Source organism: Erinaceus europaeus, chromosome 13 (assembly GCF_950295315.1).
Source record: "Erinaceus europaeus chromosome 13, mEriEur2.1, whole genome shotgun sequence".
Taxonomy (NCBI): Eukaryota; Metazoa; Chordata; class Mammalia; order Eulipotyphla; family Erinaceidae; genus Erinaceus; species Erinaceus europaeus.
The window spans coordinates 85,106,809-85,124,267 of NC_080174.1; the positions used below are offsets into that span (position 1 = coordinate 85,106,809).

The 17,459-nt window shown below is 40.5% G+C and overlaps 1 protein-coding gene across 6 annotated transcripts in view; it reads left to right on the forward strand.

The window, feature by feature from the left end:
• Nucleotides 1-1,341: 1,341 nt before the first annotated feature.
• LEPR (leptin receptor) overlaps nt 1,342-17,459 on the forward strand; it is a 75,409-nt gene continuing 59,291 nt past the window's right edge. For 3 of the 6 annotated variants that reach the window (XM_060206359.1, XM_007528233.3, XM_016190477.2), the window contains exon 1: nt 1,342-1,520. The gene's annotated coding sequence lies outside the window, so the exon portion shown is untranslated. The remainder of the gene's footprint in view (nt 1,521-17,459) is intronic. The other 3 variants (XM_060206361.1, XM_060206362.1, XM_016190478.2) reach the window with 3 other exon arrangements.

Consider the following 17,459-nt stretch of genomic DNA (forward strand, 5'->3'; position numbering starts at 1 on the left):
TGGCATTGTGCTAGAGAGAATGAGATTCAAGGTGTAGCGTAGCCTAGCACGAAAGCTTTATAGGAGCTTCTCATTCAAAGCTTTGCAATTAGCACACATTAAATATTGAACCATATATAAAGAGCTCGCCAAACTTAGCAACAACAACAAAAAAAAAACCAAATGATCCCATCCAAAAAATGGGGAGAGGTTATGAAAAGAATATTCACCGAAGAAGAGATCCAAAAGGCCAACAGACACATGAAAATATGCTCCAATTGTCAGAGAATGAAAATAAAGACAACAATGAGACACGATTTCACCCCTGTGAGAATGTCATACATCAGTAAGGATAGCAACAACAAATGCTGGAGAGGTGGTGGAGACAAAGGAACCCTCCTGCACTGCTGATGGGAATGTCAATTGGTTCAACTCCTGTGGAGAACAGTCTGGAGAACTCTCAGAAGGCTAGAAATGGACCTACCCTATGACCCTGCAATTCCTCTCCTGGGGATATATCCTAAGGATCAAACACACTCATCTAAAGAGATCTGTGCATACCTATGTTCATAGCAGCACAATTTGTAATAGCCAAAACCTGGAAGCAACCCAGCTGTCCAACAACAGATGAGTGGCTGAGCAAGTTATATATAGACACAATGGAATACTATTCAGCTATTAAGGAGGATGAATTTTATCTTCTTCACCTCATTGTAGATGGAGCTTGAAGAAATCATGTTAAGTGAGATAAAACCAATTTCGCTGTCAGACCTGTTCGAATTTCAAGAGTAAAGAAAAACAAGTGATCTTTTAGTCTACAGATGGGACCCCACCCCCACCCCCACCCTCCAAGAGATGCAAAACCCCCAAACATTTGGTTGAAATGTCTTTGGAGACAGGGCGCTGAATTACTTCACTATTCCCCCACTCCCCCACCTTTCCATCTCGCTTTCCATTGAAGCCATTTGCACCCCCAGACACAAGTATAGGTCGGATCTAGTCTAGATGGGTCGGGCGGGGCACTCCGCAGGGCTTAGGTCAGCCTCTGCGGACCCCTGGCTCCGGTTGGGGTGGGTGCGTATTCTCCGACTCTTGGCTCCACCTTCCTACTGCTTTCGTCCCAGCTCTCGGCCTCACGGAAGGCCCCGGGTCCCCCAGTGCAGCCCGAGACTCGTCGGTGCCTTGGAGACGCGCAGCCGCCTTCCCAGCCGCGGTCCCGGATCACCTGCCAGCCCGCCCTCGCAGGCGCTTGTTGCCGCTTGTCACCGGGGGCGCGGGGCGCGCGCGGGCGCCCCCCCTCCCCAAAGCCCTGTTGTCCCCTCCCTCCACCCCACCCCACCCCACCCCACCCGCTTCCCTCCGCCCCTCCTCGCTCAGTCTCCGCCGCAGTCCTCTATCGGGAGAGTTGCCCTGCTCGGAAGAGGAGTTGGGAACCTCTTCCCCGCACGATCCAGGGCGCGTCCTGCGCGGGCCACGCAGGTGACCCAGCTCTGGCGCCATCGCCAGCTCTGCCTGACACCTGGACTGCACCCCGGCTTGAGGTGGGACCCACTGCTCTCCTCTTTCACCCTGGCTGCTGGACTCCCCACCTCTTTCTTTCCAGGCAACTGCAGGCGATGGGGCATTGGGGCGCACTTGGAGGCAGGAGCCTGAGGGTCCCAGTCTGTGCGCCCCGGAGGGGGTGGTGGCCGGGGACGGCGGGAGCCGCGCCAGCAGCGGGGGCATCGCGGGGAGGAGGGCTGGGGAAACCCCCGGGGCTCAGCCGGGCGCACACCTGCCAGGCGGCACTGGAAGGATTGTCAACTTTTTTAAAAAACAAAAAGTCTTTTTATTACTTGTAAAAACTAAAGGCGCCGGCAACAGGAGCCCCAGGGCCTGGTGGAAGGGTTTGGTTTGTTTGTTGATGTTGTAGGGGCAGGTTTAGATATTTGCTTCAGCTTTCCAGCACTTCCTTAGACACTCCCCTCCCCCAGCAAACTAAAAAAGAAAAACAAAGTGAGACAGCTCAGTCCCAACCAGAGAAATAATTGAACGGGATTTATAGAGGTGGTGGTGGGGGGAACAAAACAAAACAGGATCCAGCTGTGGAATCACTTTGGCAATAAAGGTATGATCTGGCTAGGAACCAGCTCTCATGGGTTCTTTTTTGCGGGACATGTGTTTGCAAATAAATGAGAGTGACTCTTGTAAGCCCAAGGGAGTTTCCTCCATTGAGGGGTTATGTAAGCTGTCTGTCCACAAGTGGAAAGTATATTGAAACTTTTCAGAACTTGGGACTTGAAGTAAAAATATATGAACTTGGTAAGATTTGTCGTTTGAGTATGGTTCTGGAAAGGTCTCTGGGACTTTTTCCTATCTGACAAAATTACTGGGGTGGATTAAGATGGAAGGACCTTGCAATGCCATCTGAGTTGTACCCCAGATTAAAAACGTGTCGTTTAGGCGCCAGGTGGTGGTGGGTGGCGTCTCTGGTTGAGTGCACAGGCTACCTGTCGCCTTTCACATGTTGAAGCTTTACTGTATTCTAAATTCATGAAATCAAAATATCTATACTGATTTTGACACTTAGGCATTTATCATTTTTGCTTTTAGGTATTTCCAAGAAGTATTAAAGAGAATAACATTTATAAAATAACTCTGAGGTGTATAATTGATAGATAAACACTTGGGTCTTTTCTCACTCGTCCCTAAAGAATCCTGTCTAACTTTTACCTAGTGTTTATAAGTTCATAACAAAATATCTGACTTTTGGATAATACTCTCTGGGTATTGCTTACTTGGGAGAGTAAAAATTGTTTTAGAGGAAAAGAAAAACTGCACCTTTCCTTTTAATTACTGCTTCTAAATAGTGTGGTGGTGTTTTTTTCTTTTTGTTTTGTTTTGTTTTGTTTTGGCATAAGGTTGTGCACAGAATAATAAAAAAGTGGTTTGAGACCACTTTGGAACTTCTATGAAATTAAGTTCTATTGCAGAGATGCTAATTTTAATAATGCATTTTAGTTGTCTTGGAACAAATCCCAGGAAATGGCAGAGGTTAACTAAACAGGTAAACCATAAATTAAAAATTGACACAGGCACAGACACAAAGTTGTACAGGAAAATGTGTACTATAAGTGTCAGTGAACCTTTTATTTATTTATTTTTTCATAGATTAAATAACAACAGCAAATATCTGTTGGCTTGTTTTAGCAAAGAATGTTAGAGTTTGTTGTTGCTATAAGTCAACATAATTTGAAACATAGTCATAATGTAAATCAGGATTATTTTAGAAGTGTCTCTGGTTCTTTTTGGCAGTTTTGATCTAAAACCAAGTACTGTGTTCCCACCCAACATGTGTTTGTATGTAGTTGGGGAGACTGGATAATTTATTTGAAGTATTCTTTCATGAACATATTTTAACTTATCTTTTTTTAATATTTATCCATTTTCCCTTTGTTTTTTGCCCCTGTTGTTTTATTGTTGTAGTTATTATTGATGTCTTCGTTGTTGGATAGGACAGAGAGAAACGGAGAGAGGAGGGGGAGACAGAGAGGGGGAGAGAAAGACAGACACCTGCAGACCTGCTTCACCGCTTGTGAAGGACTCCCCTGCAAGTGGGGAGGCAGGGGCTTGAACCGGAATCCTTTCGCCCATCCTTATGCTTTGCATCACCTGCACTTAACCTCTGCACTACCGCCCAACTCCCTTAACTTATTTTCAATGTCTTGTGGCGTTTGGCTGAAAGAGTTGTCAATCACTAAGGGACCTGTACTCTTTTTATGTTCTCTGGGGAAGGTAGGTGAGTATATCCTTTGAACCAGATGCTCAGAGTTAAGTAAATTGGTTGCTGAATGAACAGGGAGTAGTAAACTCAAAAACCCTGGCTTCTTAGTTCATTGTTGGAAAACAAGTAAAAACATTGGCTGGCTCCCCCACTGCCTGTGGCCAATTCATTCATGGTTTGGGAACGTCATCATGGTTGGCTTGAGGCTCAGATTCTCTTCTGAAATGTGTGGTCTCAGTCTCCTGCGAATTTACCAGGAAAAACTCATAGTGTCTTCACACTTAGACCAACATTATGTAACCAAATAGTTGGGTGTTTATGAAGTGCAGTGTCTCAGGGGTGGTCTTGGAAATGAAACTTAAAAAAATACCCCAGAAAAAAAAAGATTATCCTGGTCACTTTTGTACTGCATTTTTCATATTGAAAACTAAACACACACACTCAGAGATTATGTCCTGTGGAGTTAAAAAGAAAAGAAAAGGGCTTATGGTCTGTTCTAATTCTTAAGATTTGATCTGAATTATAAATTCCATCTGTAATTAAGTCAGAAAAGCACAAATGTTCTCCATGGGATAGTCTTAGTATGTATAAACTTTTGATGGTTTCAATTCATATTTAGCTGACTGATCATTTGGAATATTCTTTCTCAAATACTTATTGAAACTCTTGTGACACAAAAGTACTACAGCCTGCTGTCTTTTCACAGGCAGTCTTACTAATCTTTAAAAAATGTAAACTGTATTGCATGTAGGAAGAAATGCTAGTTGGCATATGGTATAACAAATCGTTGTGTCATCATTATAATGCAGATATTCTGCTGATCATTCTGCAAGAAAGAGAGGGCACACCAATCCCCTGAAATCTTTTGCTCCTGGCTTCCTGATCATGTTCAGTTTTACCTCCTTTATTTTTTAATATGAATATAGGAGGCATTCTTTTTTTTAAAAGATTTTACTTATATAGATATTTCTTTTCTTTATTTATTTTTCCCTTTTATCACCCTTGTTGTCTTTTTATTGTTGTTGTAGTTATTGTTGTTGTTGTTATTGATGTCATCATTGTTGGATAGGACAGAGAGAAATGGAGAGAGGAGGGAAAGACAGAGAGGGGGAGAGAAAGACAGACACCTGCAGACCTGCTTCACCACCTGTGAAGTGACTCCCCTGCAGGTGGGGAGCCGGGGGCTCGAACCAGGATCCTTTTGCCAGTCCATGTGCTTTGCACCACGTGCGCTTAACCCACTGCACTACCACCCGACTCCCGATTTTACTTATTTATTAATGAGAAAGATAGATGGAGAGAGAGAAAGAACCAGACATCACTCTGGTATATGTGCTGCCGGGGACTGAACTCAGGACCTCACGCTTGAGAGTCCGATGCTTTATCCACTGCACCACCTCCCGGACCACACTAGGAGGCATTCTCTTGTAGTCTCTTTTTCCTAGTATTGTATTGATGAGCTTAAGCCATTTCTTTTTTCTCCTTTAAAGCCAAAAAGAAAGGGAAAAAAAAAGATTTTAACAATTGTTTATATTCCTTGTCATCAATTCACTTCTTTATATCCTCCTTCTAGTCCATGCTTATAAATCATCTGTTTTCAGTACTCTGTCACTACTGTTCCTGTCAGGGTTACCACTGATATCACCTTTCCTAAATCCAATTCTTAGTCAGTGTTGATCTTGACCCCTTGGCAGCACTGTCACGGTATCTCTCTCTGTTCCTTGTTACATATATATCCAGAGCACTACTCAGCTCTGACTTATGGCGGTGTGGGGAATTGAACCTGGGACTTGAGTCTCAGGCATTAAAGTTTCTTTGCATAACCCCCACCCATCTTTGTAATCCTTTTCGTGTGGACTTCCAGGGCAATACCCAGTGTAGATTTTCCTCCTTTGGCTGCTGCTACCTTATATCTCAAGACCACTGCTGTTTTCTTCTCTTAGAGTTTTTTTTTTTTTTTTGAACTTTACAAATTCTTAAAGTTTCTTTTCCTGGGAACTCTTCTTTTGTCTACTACACTCCTTGGTGACTTTCTGCAGTCTCTATTTGTATACTGATTAGTCCAAAAATCAAAGCTCAAGGTTTGAATTCTTCCCCTGAACTTCAGACCTCTCAAACTAGCTGTTCTACTCAGTACCTCTACTAGTACTACTACTAATACTACTAGTAATACTACTAGTAATACTGCTACTAGTACTGCTACTAGTAGGAATCTTGAACTTGAGCATGTCCAGATTTCATTTTTCTTAAATTCATACTCGAGTCTCAAATGTGGGATGTCTTCTGCTCCCTCATGTCTCAGAGGCAACGTATCAGAAAAATCTGTTTGCTCTACTTCAAAATAAAGTCATCATATTACTGCGTCTCATCGCCTCCAGGGCTGCCCCAGCTGTCTGAGATGCCATCATCTCCCACGTCAAGTATTGTGAGAATCTCAGAACTGGTCTCCCTGTTTTGATTCCTTAATTTCCATAATCAGTTCCCCAAATTACAAGCAAACCTCTCTTTGGGGACATATAGCAGATCATATCATTAAAATTTTTTCTAATTTTGAGGGTGAGGGTGGATGTTCAGCTTCATGGGGTGGGATGGGGAAAGGAAGGAGGGATGGGATGGGACACAGTCTTTTGGTGGTAGGAATGGTGTTTATGTACACTGCTATCAATTTGTAGTCAGATAAGTCACTATTTAATTAATATGAGAGGGGAAAAATTGATTATATGTCTCAAACTTTTTAAAGCACAGACTGAGTCTTTTTAATACATAGGCTGAGTCTTTGATATGTTGATTCTCTTAAAAGCTTAGACCAGGGAGAACAGAAGCAACTGGTGGCACAGTTATATACAAATAATGTCAAAGGACATGAATTATGATGATGTTGTGTATGATACAGCAAACTCTAACAAAGGGTTAGAGTTAACCCAAAGTTAACCCAACTGCCAAAAAATGTGATTATAGCAATAACTATCTATTGTCTTCTTAAACCCTAAGACAGCAGGAACCTCCCACTTCCTCAGTAGAGCCTATATTTCCCCCAGTCCTGGAACCTCTAGGGTGGGGCTCACTTTCCTGCATGCTTCTCTCAATTCATATCAAATGATAGTGCATCCGTCAATCCCAACCTAATCAGCGCAAGGAGTACCACCTCAGCATGCTTCACTTCAGACTGTGTCCAGAGACATTAGGCATGGAATGTCAACCCTTCACACTCATTACTCGGGTGAGACCTTTCCTTTCATAGGATTCTCTAATTGCATTCCAGGAGGTTCACCTCCTAACAAAGTCCCAAAACCTAGGTATAGACCAGGTCCCATAAGATAGAGCATATGTTCACATGTATCCATAAATTAGGGCAAATATATATACCTGAAAGCAAAAATACACAAAAGTCTGAGTGAGTCAGTATCAAGTTCATAATGAAATAGCATCTACTTAGACTTAGATACCCTCCTCACCTACTTCCTGTTACAGTTCTCTCACTCACTCCAAAGCTAACCTCATCAAAGCAAGGACTGCAAAAGCTGAATAAGGGCAAGAGACTGGCATACTTTAACAATGACTCTTTAGTCACTATCAGGCCACCCCATCAGCTGGGGCCCTAATTGGGGAGTCCTGAGATTCCCAAATAGATATGATGGGCCTAGATCTCGAATAAACCCCTCTTTCCATTGTTATTGGTTATCTCTATCAGGAACAACACAATGGACCCCTTTGTGGGCCCCCATAGGACCTTGTCATCAACTTGGATCAACAATGGTAGAGAATGTTCCATCCTCCGAAGGGAGGCTGGACAATATACTCTATACTACACCTGAGGAAGATGGGTCCTGAAATTGGGACAGCTTGGAACCTTCCAACTTATGTCCACAGAATGTGAACTCAGATCTACAGGGATGCAGAGGTCACATAGGCTCCTAAGTTGAATATGGGCCCCAGATCACATCAAATTGGTGGGGTTTACAGTCAACAATATTTATACCCCTTTCCCATATTAGGGAGCTACTCTCTTCCCTGATCCAGCTTTCTAGTCCTTTTTTCCAGCCATGACATCATCTCCTCAGACAATAATTAGGATCCACCTGCATATCAGATTTCAGGCTCAGGGAAAACAAAACAAACAAACAAACAAAAACCACACACACAAAAACAAAAATACTAGTATAGCCACAGGCCCCTTGGAATATAACTAAAATATGCCTATGAGGTATCTATAAAACAGAGACCACCTCCCCCAACTCTTCACCTGCACTATTCCAGCCTTTAGGTCCATGATTGGTCAGCTATTTGTTTGGCTTTATATGTTAACTCTCTTTTCAGCCACCAGGTTCCAGATACTAGCAGGATGCCAACTAGACTTCCCTGGACAGACAACCCCACCAATGTGTCCTGGAGCTTTGATTCCCCAGATCCCTTCCCCAACAGGGAAAAAGAGAGACAGGCTTGGAGTATGGATCGACCTGTCAACGCCTATGTTCTGTAATTGCGGGGAAGCAATTACAGAAGCCAGACCTTCCACCTTCTGCATCCCACAAGGACCTTGGGTCCATACTCCCAGAGGGTTAAACAATAGAAAGCTATCAGGGGAGGGGATGGGATACAGAGTTCTGGTGGTGGGAATTGTGTGAAGTTGTACCCCTCCTATACTATCATTTAGTCAATGTTTCCTTTTTATAAATAAAAAATTAAAAAAAAATTAAATTATCTTTATTTATTCATTTATTGGGTAGAGGTAGCCAGAAATTGAGAGGAAGGGGAAGAGAGAGAGAGAGAGAGAGAGAGAAAGAGACTTGGCAGCACTTCTTCACCTCTCGTGAAGCTTTCCCCTTGTAGGTGGGGACTGGGGGCTTGAACCATGGTCCTTGCACATTGTAACATGTGCACTCAACCAGGTGCGCCACCACCTGGCCCCCATCACATCATTTTTCAGCACAAAAATCTCCAGTGTCTTTCCAATCCACACTGTAAAAGTCTAAGTCCTTAGGATTGCCTGCAAGGCCCTACCCTTTACCCCTCTGATAGCTTTGTCTCCTGCTCTTCTCACTTAATTCAGTTCTAACCACACCTCTTTGTTAATTATCCTTGAGTAGAGACATCTTTGCACTTTACCTGAAAGGACCCCCACCCCCCACGCACGCACACACACACACCTCTACTAGATATACTCTCAATTCTTTTCCATCCATCTGAGTATCAATTTTTGCTATGGTGCCACAGAGTTTTGATGACTCTAGCTCTGTAATATAGTCAAGGAGTGTAATGCGTCAATAAGTGTGTGTTTCCCCCCACAACCCACCCTCAGGATTATTTTGGTAATTCGAGGTCTTTTATGGTACCAGATAAATTTCTGTAGCATTTGCTCTGTTCCTTTAAAGAGGTTCATTGACTTTCTGACAGGGATTATTACATTGCATCTGCATTATATTGCTTGGGATTATTTTAGTCATATTAAGCCTTTCAACCCATGGCAGGGGTATCTGTTCTTTTCCTTGTATTTCATCTCCTAGTAATACATCATTTTCATTGTGCAAGTATGTCACATCTTCCTTTGGAAAATTTATTTGTAGAGATCTACTTCTTGTTGATACAATTGTAAATAGGATTGCCTTGATGTCTTTTAGTTTGCTGCTTTCAGAAAAGAATGTTTCAGGTTCCTGAATATTTTATAGGCAGATACCTTATTGCCTAATCATTTGTAAAAGTTTTCTACTGAATTCTATATATACTTATCATGTCATCTGCATATAGAGATAATTTACTTCTCTTCCAATTTGGATGTAAGATCTTAAGGTAAGCCACTTAGCTAGGGCACTGCTTGAACAAATTTTTGTTTTGTTTTTTGCTAGGGCTCATTGTTGATACTATGAATCCACTGCTCCTGGTGTTCATATTTTTCTTTTCTTTTTTCTGTTTTACTTGATAGGACAGAAAGAATTTGAGAGGGGAGTGGGAGTTAGGGAGATAAATAGAAACACCTGCAGACCTGCTTCACCACTTATAAAGCGTTCCTGATGCAGGTGGGGAGCAGGGGGCTTGGACCTGGGTCCTTGCATGGGTCCTTGAGCTTAGTACTATGATCACTTAACTGGCTGTGCTACCACCAGCACCCCTGAATGGTCTTGAAAGAGACCGTCATTCATGTAATTGTGAATGATTGAAAGGTATTGTGGTACACTGTGGGCCTCCTCAAATCAAATTAGGATTCTGTGATGTGAGTGAAAATAAATTACCTTGAACCACTTACATTTTTATTTTTTTAAATTTATTTTCCCTTTTGTTGCCCTTGTTTTTTATTGTTGTTGTAGTTATTATTGATGTCATTGTTAGATAGGACAGAGAGAAATAGAGAGAGAAGGGAAGACAGAGGGGGAGAGAAAGACGGACACCTCCAGACCTGCTTCACTGCCTGTGAAGCGACTCCCCTGCAGGTGGGGAGCCGGGGGCTCGAACAGGGATCCTTATACCAGTCCTTGTGCTTAGTGCCACGTGTGCTTAACTCACATTTTAATTTTTTTTATTGCCACCAGAGTTATCAGTGGGGTTGAGTGCTGACACTCAAAATAAAATTTTATTTTCCTTCTATTTTATTTGCTAGAACAGAGAGAAATTGAGGGGGAAGAGGAGATACAGAACCAAAGAGAAAGATACATAGACCTTCACTCTCATAAAGTTTCCCCCTTGCAGTTGGGGGACTGGAGGCTTGAACTCGGGTCCTTGTGAATGGTAACACGTGCACTCTCCTACAACCCAGAAACACTCTGAAAAGAGAGACATAGTGGTATTGATATTAATTTAAAAGTCATTGCTTATAATTAGTAGAAGAAAATCCAGAAATAATATAGATTTATAAATGTGTATTCATATGTGAAAAGTAGTGAATGAGAGAGACACAGAGAGAGAAGTGTTGAGGAAGGAAGGAAGGAAGGAAGGAAGGAAGGAAGGAAGGAAGAGGACATCACAAGAAAAGATGATAGATTATAGATACATAAATAGATGGTAGATCGATGGATCGAGATGCTACTCTCCTGAGTTGATGATTTCTACAAAGTTTATGGGAATTTGTGTATTTCATTTGTTTGTAGTAGGTAATAGATAAAAATCTGAGTCAAACAGAGAAACTCAGGACCTTCTGTAATGGTATTATAATAAGCTCTACAAATGTGAACTCATGTTCAAGAACAGCTGTTACCAAATAACTGTTTTGTGGAGGCGTAGGACAATTTCGTTTTTCTCAGAATTATACTTTCTCATTTTACTTTAACTAGCGGCTGTTATTTGGGTGTCTAAACCTATGAAAATTAAGAAACTATAAACAGGAACTAATCAAACAATTATATTTCTGCATGCACAAGAAAAAGTTGCGAACCAAACTTGTCAGTGTCAAGGAGATGGAATTGAAAACGTAATTCTTGTCATACATGGGTGAACACATACACAGCAGGTGCGTGTAAACACAGAAAACAAAATCATACACAGAGCCAGCAAATCCCAGTGATGGTAGTCGCTATTGGATTACTCCAATGCTGTGTCTTAGCATGGTGATGCACTGTCATGCTAGACCTGCCCAGAGGTAAGTGTTCATTTTCTTGGCTGCCTTACAACTCTTCCAAATCACTGGTCTCATTCAATGGAGATTTTTTTTTTTTTCCTTTGCACAAAACAAACATGCTGCAGAAATTCCCTTTCTTGAGGTCCTTTGGGCAAGTTGTTGCTCTTTTTAAAAAAAATTTTTTTTTATCATTTTTATTTATTTCCTTTTGTTGCCCTTGTTATTGTATTGTTGTTGTTATTGATGTCGTTGTTGGATAGGCCAAAGAGAAATGGAGAGGGGAGGGGAAGACAGAGAGGGGGAGAGAAAGACAGACACCTGCAGACCTGCTCCAACGCCTGTGGAGCGATTCCCCTGCAGGTGAGGAGCCAGGGGCTTGAACCCGGATCCTTATGTGCTGGTCCTTGCGCTTTGTGCCACGTGCACTTAACCTGTTGCGCTACTGCCCAACTACCAGTTGTTTCACTTTTGATCTCAAACTTACAAGTATGTACTCACACAAGAGTTTCTTTTTGACATTTGTTCCTACCTTCTGGTTGCTAGTTGTTTATACTGGCCAGAAGTTCTGTAGAAATTCTATTATCAGACTTAATGATTCACATCCTTCCCATCCTCTAAGGGACAGTAAGATCTACTATGAATTGTTACGATTTCTCCAGACTAAAAGAAGCCCTGAAGATTTATTCTAATCCCCACTCATCCTAGATAATTGCTATTTTTTAAAAAAATCTTGACATCATAGATTCATAAAGACATACTATCATTTCTGTATCACTAAGAAATCTGTTTTTAATTTGTAATTAATTTAAATTTAATGTTTTATCCGTATTTTAGAATTATTTAAAGGGTTTTTTTTTTTTTTTTTTTGGTCATTGCTCCTGGTCAACTTTTTCAGACAGAAAGACAGACAGACAGAGTGAAGGGAGACAGGGAGACAACATAGCTTTTAACCTTCCCACAATGTGTTTTACTCCCATATAGTGGACCAGGGATTTAAACTTGGGTGGGGTATGAGACAAAGCAGGTGGCCATACCCCTAGATAAACTATTCTACTAATTCTGTTTAAAGTTTTTTTTCTGCTGAACTCATATCATATTCATAAGGAAAATATAAATCAAAGAAGTTCTTTTTTTCTCTTCCTTTTTTTTTTTTTTTTTCTATTTAAGCCACCACTGGGGCTTGGTGCCTGCAGAATGAATCCAGTGCTCCCAACAACCACTTTAAAAATTTTTTTTCTTTCTTTTACTTGATAGGAGAGAGAGAAATTGAGAAAGCAGATGGAGGAGAAGAGAAAGACATTGTTTCACAATTCGTGGAACCTCCTTTCTTACAGACAGGGGTAGAGGCCTTGAACCCCAGACTTTACCTGCAGGAATGTATGCACTCAATTGTGTGCACCATCATTAGGCCCTCAAAGAAATTCCTTTTAATATTCAGATTTTTTTTTCCTACCAGCTTTTTCAATTCAGTGCTATTGATGTACCTTTTTTTTCTGAACAATGTCACATTCTAAATTATTAAGAATATCTGTGATATAGCACTACATAAAAATGACTCTTGTATAGTTTATAATTTTTACGCTGGTCTTACCATAAGATGTCAACATAAGGTTTCAGTCAACACTCAGGGCTCATATTCTTTTCTCAAATGGGCTTCAAAATAGTTTATTAGCTGGAGTATTGATGGGTGAAAATTGTTCAGTCTTATTAGAAAAGTGACCCCGATTGTACGTATGTAATCAATAACAACCAGATTATAGCTGCTACCAAGCCATTAGTAACTGTAAAATGGTATTGATTTTAAACAGAGATCCTGATGTCAGAGGTGTTAAAGCATTGTAAATCTTAAAATAGAAAAAAAAATTCACCACTGCTCTCTTTATGGTTGTTGAAATTTAACTAAACTTTTACTTCTGTGCTCACTCAACCAAGTGTACCACCTGACCCCTGGATCTTTCTCTGACTTATTTTAATTAGCATATTGCCTTCAAGGTCTGTGTTGGTGCAATTGATAGGAAATAGGAAGTCTTTTTTTTTTAATATAATTTATGTCTTTCATGTGACTCTTTCATATAATTTATACATTTCTTGCCTTTCTGTTATCTTTTTATGTAATTAATTATGCTTTCCAACTTTTTACTTTTTTTTAAATACTTTTTTTATATTTATTTTATTTATTTTTTCCCTTTTGTTGCCCTTGTTGTTTTATTGTTGTAGTTATTATTGTTGTTGTTGGATAGGACAGAGAGAAATGGAGAGAGGGAGGGGAAGACAGAGGAGGAGAGAAAGATAGACACCTGCAGACCTGCTTCACCGCCTGTGAAGTGACCCCCCTGCAGGTGGGGAGCCAGGGTTTGAACCGGGATCCTTATGCCGGTCTTTGTGCTTTGTGCCACCTGCGCTTAGCCCGCTGTACTACAGCCCGACTCCCGCTTTCCAACTTTTAACAACTTTATTTTCCCCCTTACTCTGAAAGTTAAACCCCATGATAACTATTCCTAAGACCAATGTCTTGACTTTTTAAAAAGAAATACTTTTTCAATTTTTTTATTAGTGGTTTAATAATGATTGTGGTATAACAGGGGTACAATTCCATTTAGCACCCACCACCAGAGTTCCAAATCCCTTCCCCTCCATTAGAAGTTTCCCTATTCTTTATCCCTCTGGGAGTATGGACTATAGAACTTTATGGGGAGCAGAAGGTGGGAGGTCTGGCTTCTGTAATTGCTTCTCCACTGGACATGGATGTTGGCAGGTTGATCTATACTTCCAACCTGTTTCTACCTTTCCCTACTGGGGTAGGGCTCTGGAGAGGTGGGGTTTCAGGACTCATTGGTGAGGTCGTCTGTCCAGGTTGGTGTCATGGTAGCATCTACAACTTGGTGGCTGAAAAGCATTAAAATATAAAAGCAGAACAAATTGTTTAATAATCAGAAGCCTAAAGGTAAGAATAGAGCAGGTGAGATTTAGGGTATTCATATTAGAAGGAGCTAGGAAGTCTATTTTAGGTCTATTCCAAGGGGCCCATAACTTTACTGATTTTTGCCTGAGCCCAACAGCTAACATGCAGGTGGGCTAGGAGTATTGTCTGGGAAGATGGTGTCAGAGTTGAGGATAGGACTAGAAAGCTGAATAAGGCCAGAGAGAAGCTTCCAAATATGGGAAAAGTATATAAATACCATTTTTCTATGAAGCTATTGACCTTGGAGGGTGGGATTAAATATTTAAATGTATCCTCTTAACCTCTACTTTTCCCATTGAAAGAATTTTTCCAACTATACATTTTTTTGTTGCCCTTGTTTATTTTTTTTATTGTTGTTATAGTTATTGATGTCATTGTTGTTAGATAGGACAGAGAGAAATGGAGAGAGGAGGGGAAGACAGAGAGGGGGAGATAAAGATAGACACCTGCAGACCTGCTTCACCCAACTTCGCCCAACTTCCTCCAACTATACAAATCCCCCTCTGCCATCATATTCCAAGACTTGAACCCTCCCCCTAACTCCTGAGTCTTTTACTTTGGTGCAGTAAACCAAGGACGTTTCTTCTTAATTTCTCTGTTTTTCTATCACTGTATACAATTTCATTTTACTAAATATTTAATCAATATTGAAGTGAGTTAGTTTACATACAGATTTTTTAAATTTTATTTTTTAAATATTTATTTATTTTCCCTTTTGTTGCCCTTGTTGTTTTATCGTTGTTGTTATTATTGTTGCTGTTATTGATGTTGTTGTTGGATAGGACAGAGAAATGTAGAGAGGTGGGGAAAACAGAGGGGGGGAGAGAAAGATAGACACAGACCTGCTTCACCGCCTGTGAAGTGACCCCCCCCTGCAGTTGGGGAGCCGTGGGCTCAAACAGGGATCCTTAAGCAAGTCCTTGCGCTTTGCGCAATGTGCGCTTAACCTATTGCGCTACCGCCCGACTCGCCAAAATCTTTTTTTAATTAATGACACTTGAAGAAATAAAGTTTTCTTTCATATTTAAATAAATATATGTGGATGCTATTTAAGTGAAAGATAGATGAAGGTTTCTCTGTAAGAAAGCGAAGGCAAAAATTAGTGGCAGATGGCACTCGCTGAGTTTGCTAATCAAAGCAATGGAATTGTCAGAATTGCTTTTCTTATTCATATGTCTTTCTACAAATCTAGAGGTTTTTTTTTTTTTGAGTTAATTGGAACAAGTTGAAAATAATGTATTGTCTTCCCAATTATTCAAACACTACTTGAAATTATTGTTTATATGTAAGTAGAATTCAAAAAAAATTACACAAAGAAATTCTCCATGGTAGAAGTTAAACAGTCTTGTAATATGGTAACTCAGTAGAATAAACAACTTCTCCAGCATTTGTCGTTGGTATGGTTTCTGGTGTGTGACATTCTTACAGGAAGGAAGTGGTATCTCATTGTTGTCTTTATTTGTATTTCTCTGGCAATCAATGACTCGAGCATTTTCATATCCTCTCCTCATTTTTGAATGGGGTCATTTTGTTTTTGTTGTTGCTGCTGAGTTTTGTGACTTCTTTATATATTTTGGTAATTAGCCTCTTGATTTGATGTATGGCATGTAAAGATCTTCTCCCATTCTGTAAGGGATCTCATTGTTTGTTTTGGTTGGTGGTTTCTTTTGCTATGCAGAAACTTTTTAATTTAATGTCATCTTACTGGTTTATTTTTGTTTTAGTCTTCCACGCAGCTAAATCTGTATCATTGAAGATGCCTATAAAATTTAGATGAAAGGGGATGGAAGGGGGTCGGGTGATAACGCAGCAGGTTAAGTGCTCATGGTGGACCTGTAAGGATCCAGGTTCAGGCCCCCAGCTCCCCACCTGCAGTGGAGTCCCTTCACAGGCGGTGAAGCAGGTCTGCAGGTGTCTATCTTTCTCTCACTCTCTTTGTCTTCCCCTCCTCTCTCCATTTCTCTCTGTCCTATCCAACAACAGTGGCATCAATAACAACAACAATTATAACTACAATAAAACAACAAGGGCAACAAAAGGGAAAATAAACAAATATTTAAAAAATTTTACATGGAAAACAGTGCTGCCAATATTTCCCTCTTAAGTATTTGCTAGTTTCTGATGTGACATCCAAGTCCTTGATCTATTTAGAGTTTACTTTAATGTCTGGTGAAATACAGTGTTTCAGTTTCATTCTTCCTTATGTTTCAACCCAATTTTTCCAGCACCATTTGTATAAGAAACTCCCCTTTCCCCATTTAATAGTCTGGGCACCTTTATCAAAGATTAGATATTCCTAGGTGTGGGGGCTCATTTCTGGGGTCTTAATTCTATTCCACTAAGTGCCCTGACTGCCTTAAACTTTCTGTCTCACCTCCGTTGGGATCCCTAAAGCTACTTGAAAGAGGACTGTTCTCTCATGGTATCCCTGTGCCATTTTGCTGAGTCACGGCATTCAATCAGCCTAGTCCTGCTCAACCCCCATTTCACAGCTCCTCAGCAGATTCTCTAGGGTATCCACTCTGTGCCCCTGTGTCTGTTTTTGTTAGAGCACGACACAGTTTTGATTACACTGACCCTTTAACACAATTTGAGATTTGGGAATGTGATGCTTCCCGTTCTGTTTTTTTTTCTGAAGATTCTTTTTGCAATTCTAGTTATTTTCTGGTTCCAGATAAATTCTTTTTTTTTCCCCCTCCTCCTCTTCGTTCCGCTTCTCCTCCAAAGTTTTTACCATTTCATTACAAATCAAAATCTAACATTTGAGTTAGACATCCATTTTAATTCATGATGGGCAAATAATACAAAGAACCTGCTTCATGATGCTTCTAAATTGGGTAGATTTCATGACAAAGCATGTCTCTGAAGTCATCCCTATAATTTATTTTATTGGTTCATCAGATTTTCCTTGAATCACTTTCCACTGTGAATACTTCTTCATCTGCAAGTAAACAATGACTTTTCAAAAGCCTTTTAGCAAAACTTCCCCACTTCATTGGAAAAAAAAAATGTAGATTACTTATGCTGTGAATATTTGACTTTGTAGTAAGATCAGTGCTTTTGGAAAATTAGATAAATACAAAAAAAAAACAACAATGAAGCCAGTGACATGGGTAGATTTATTTACTTGTATGTATTTGACATTCTGAACAGTTTTGTTTAATTAAAAATTTAATCTTATCTGGTTATACTTGTACTGCTTCTTCATT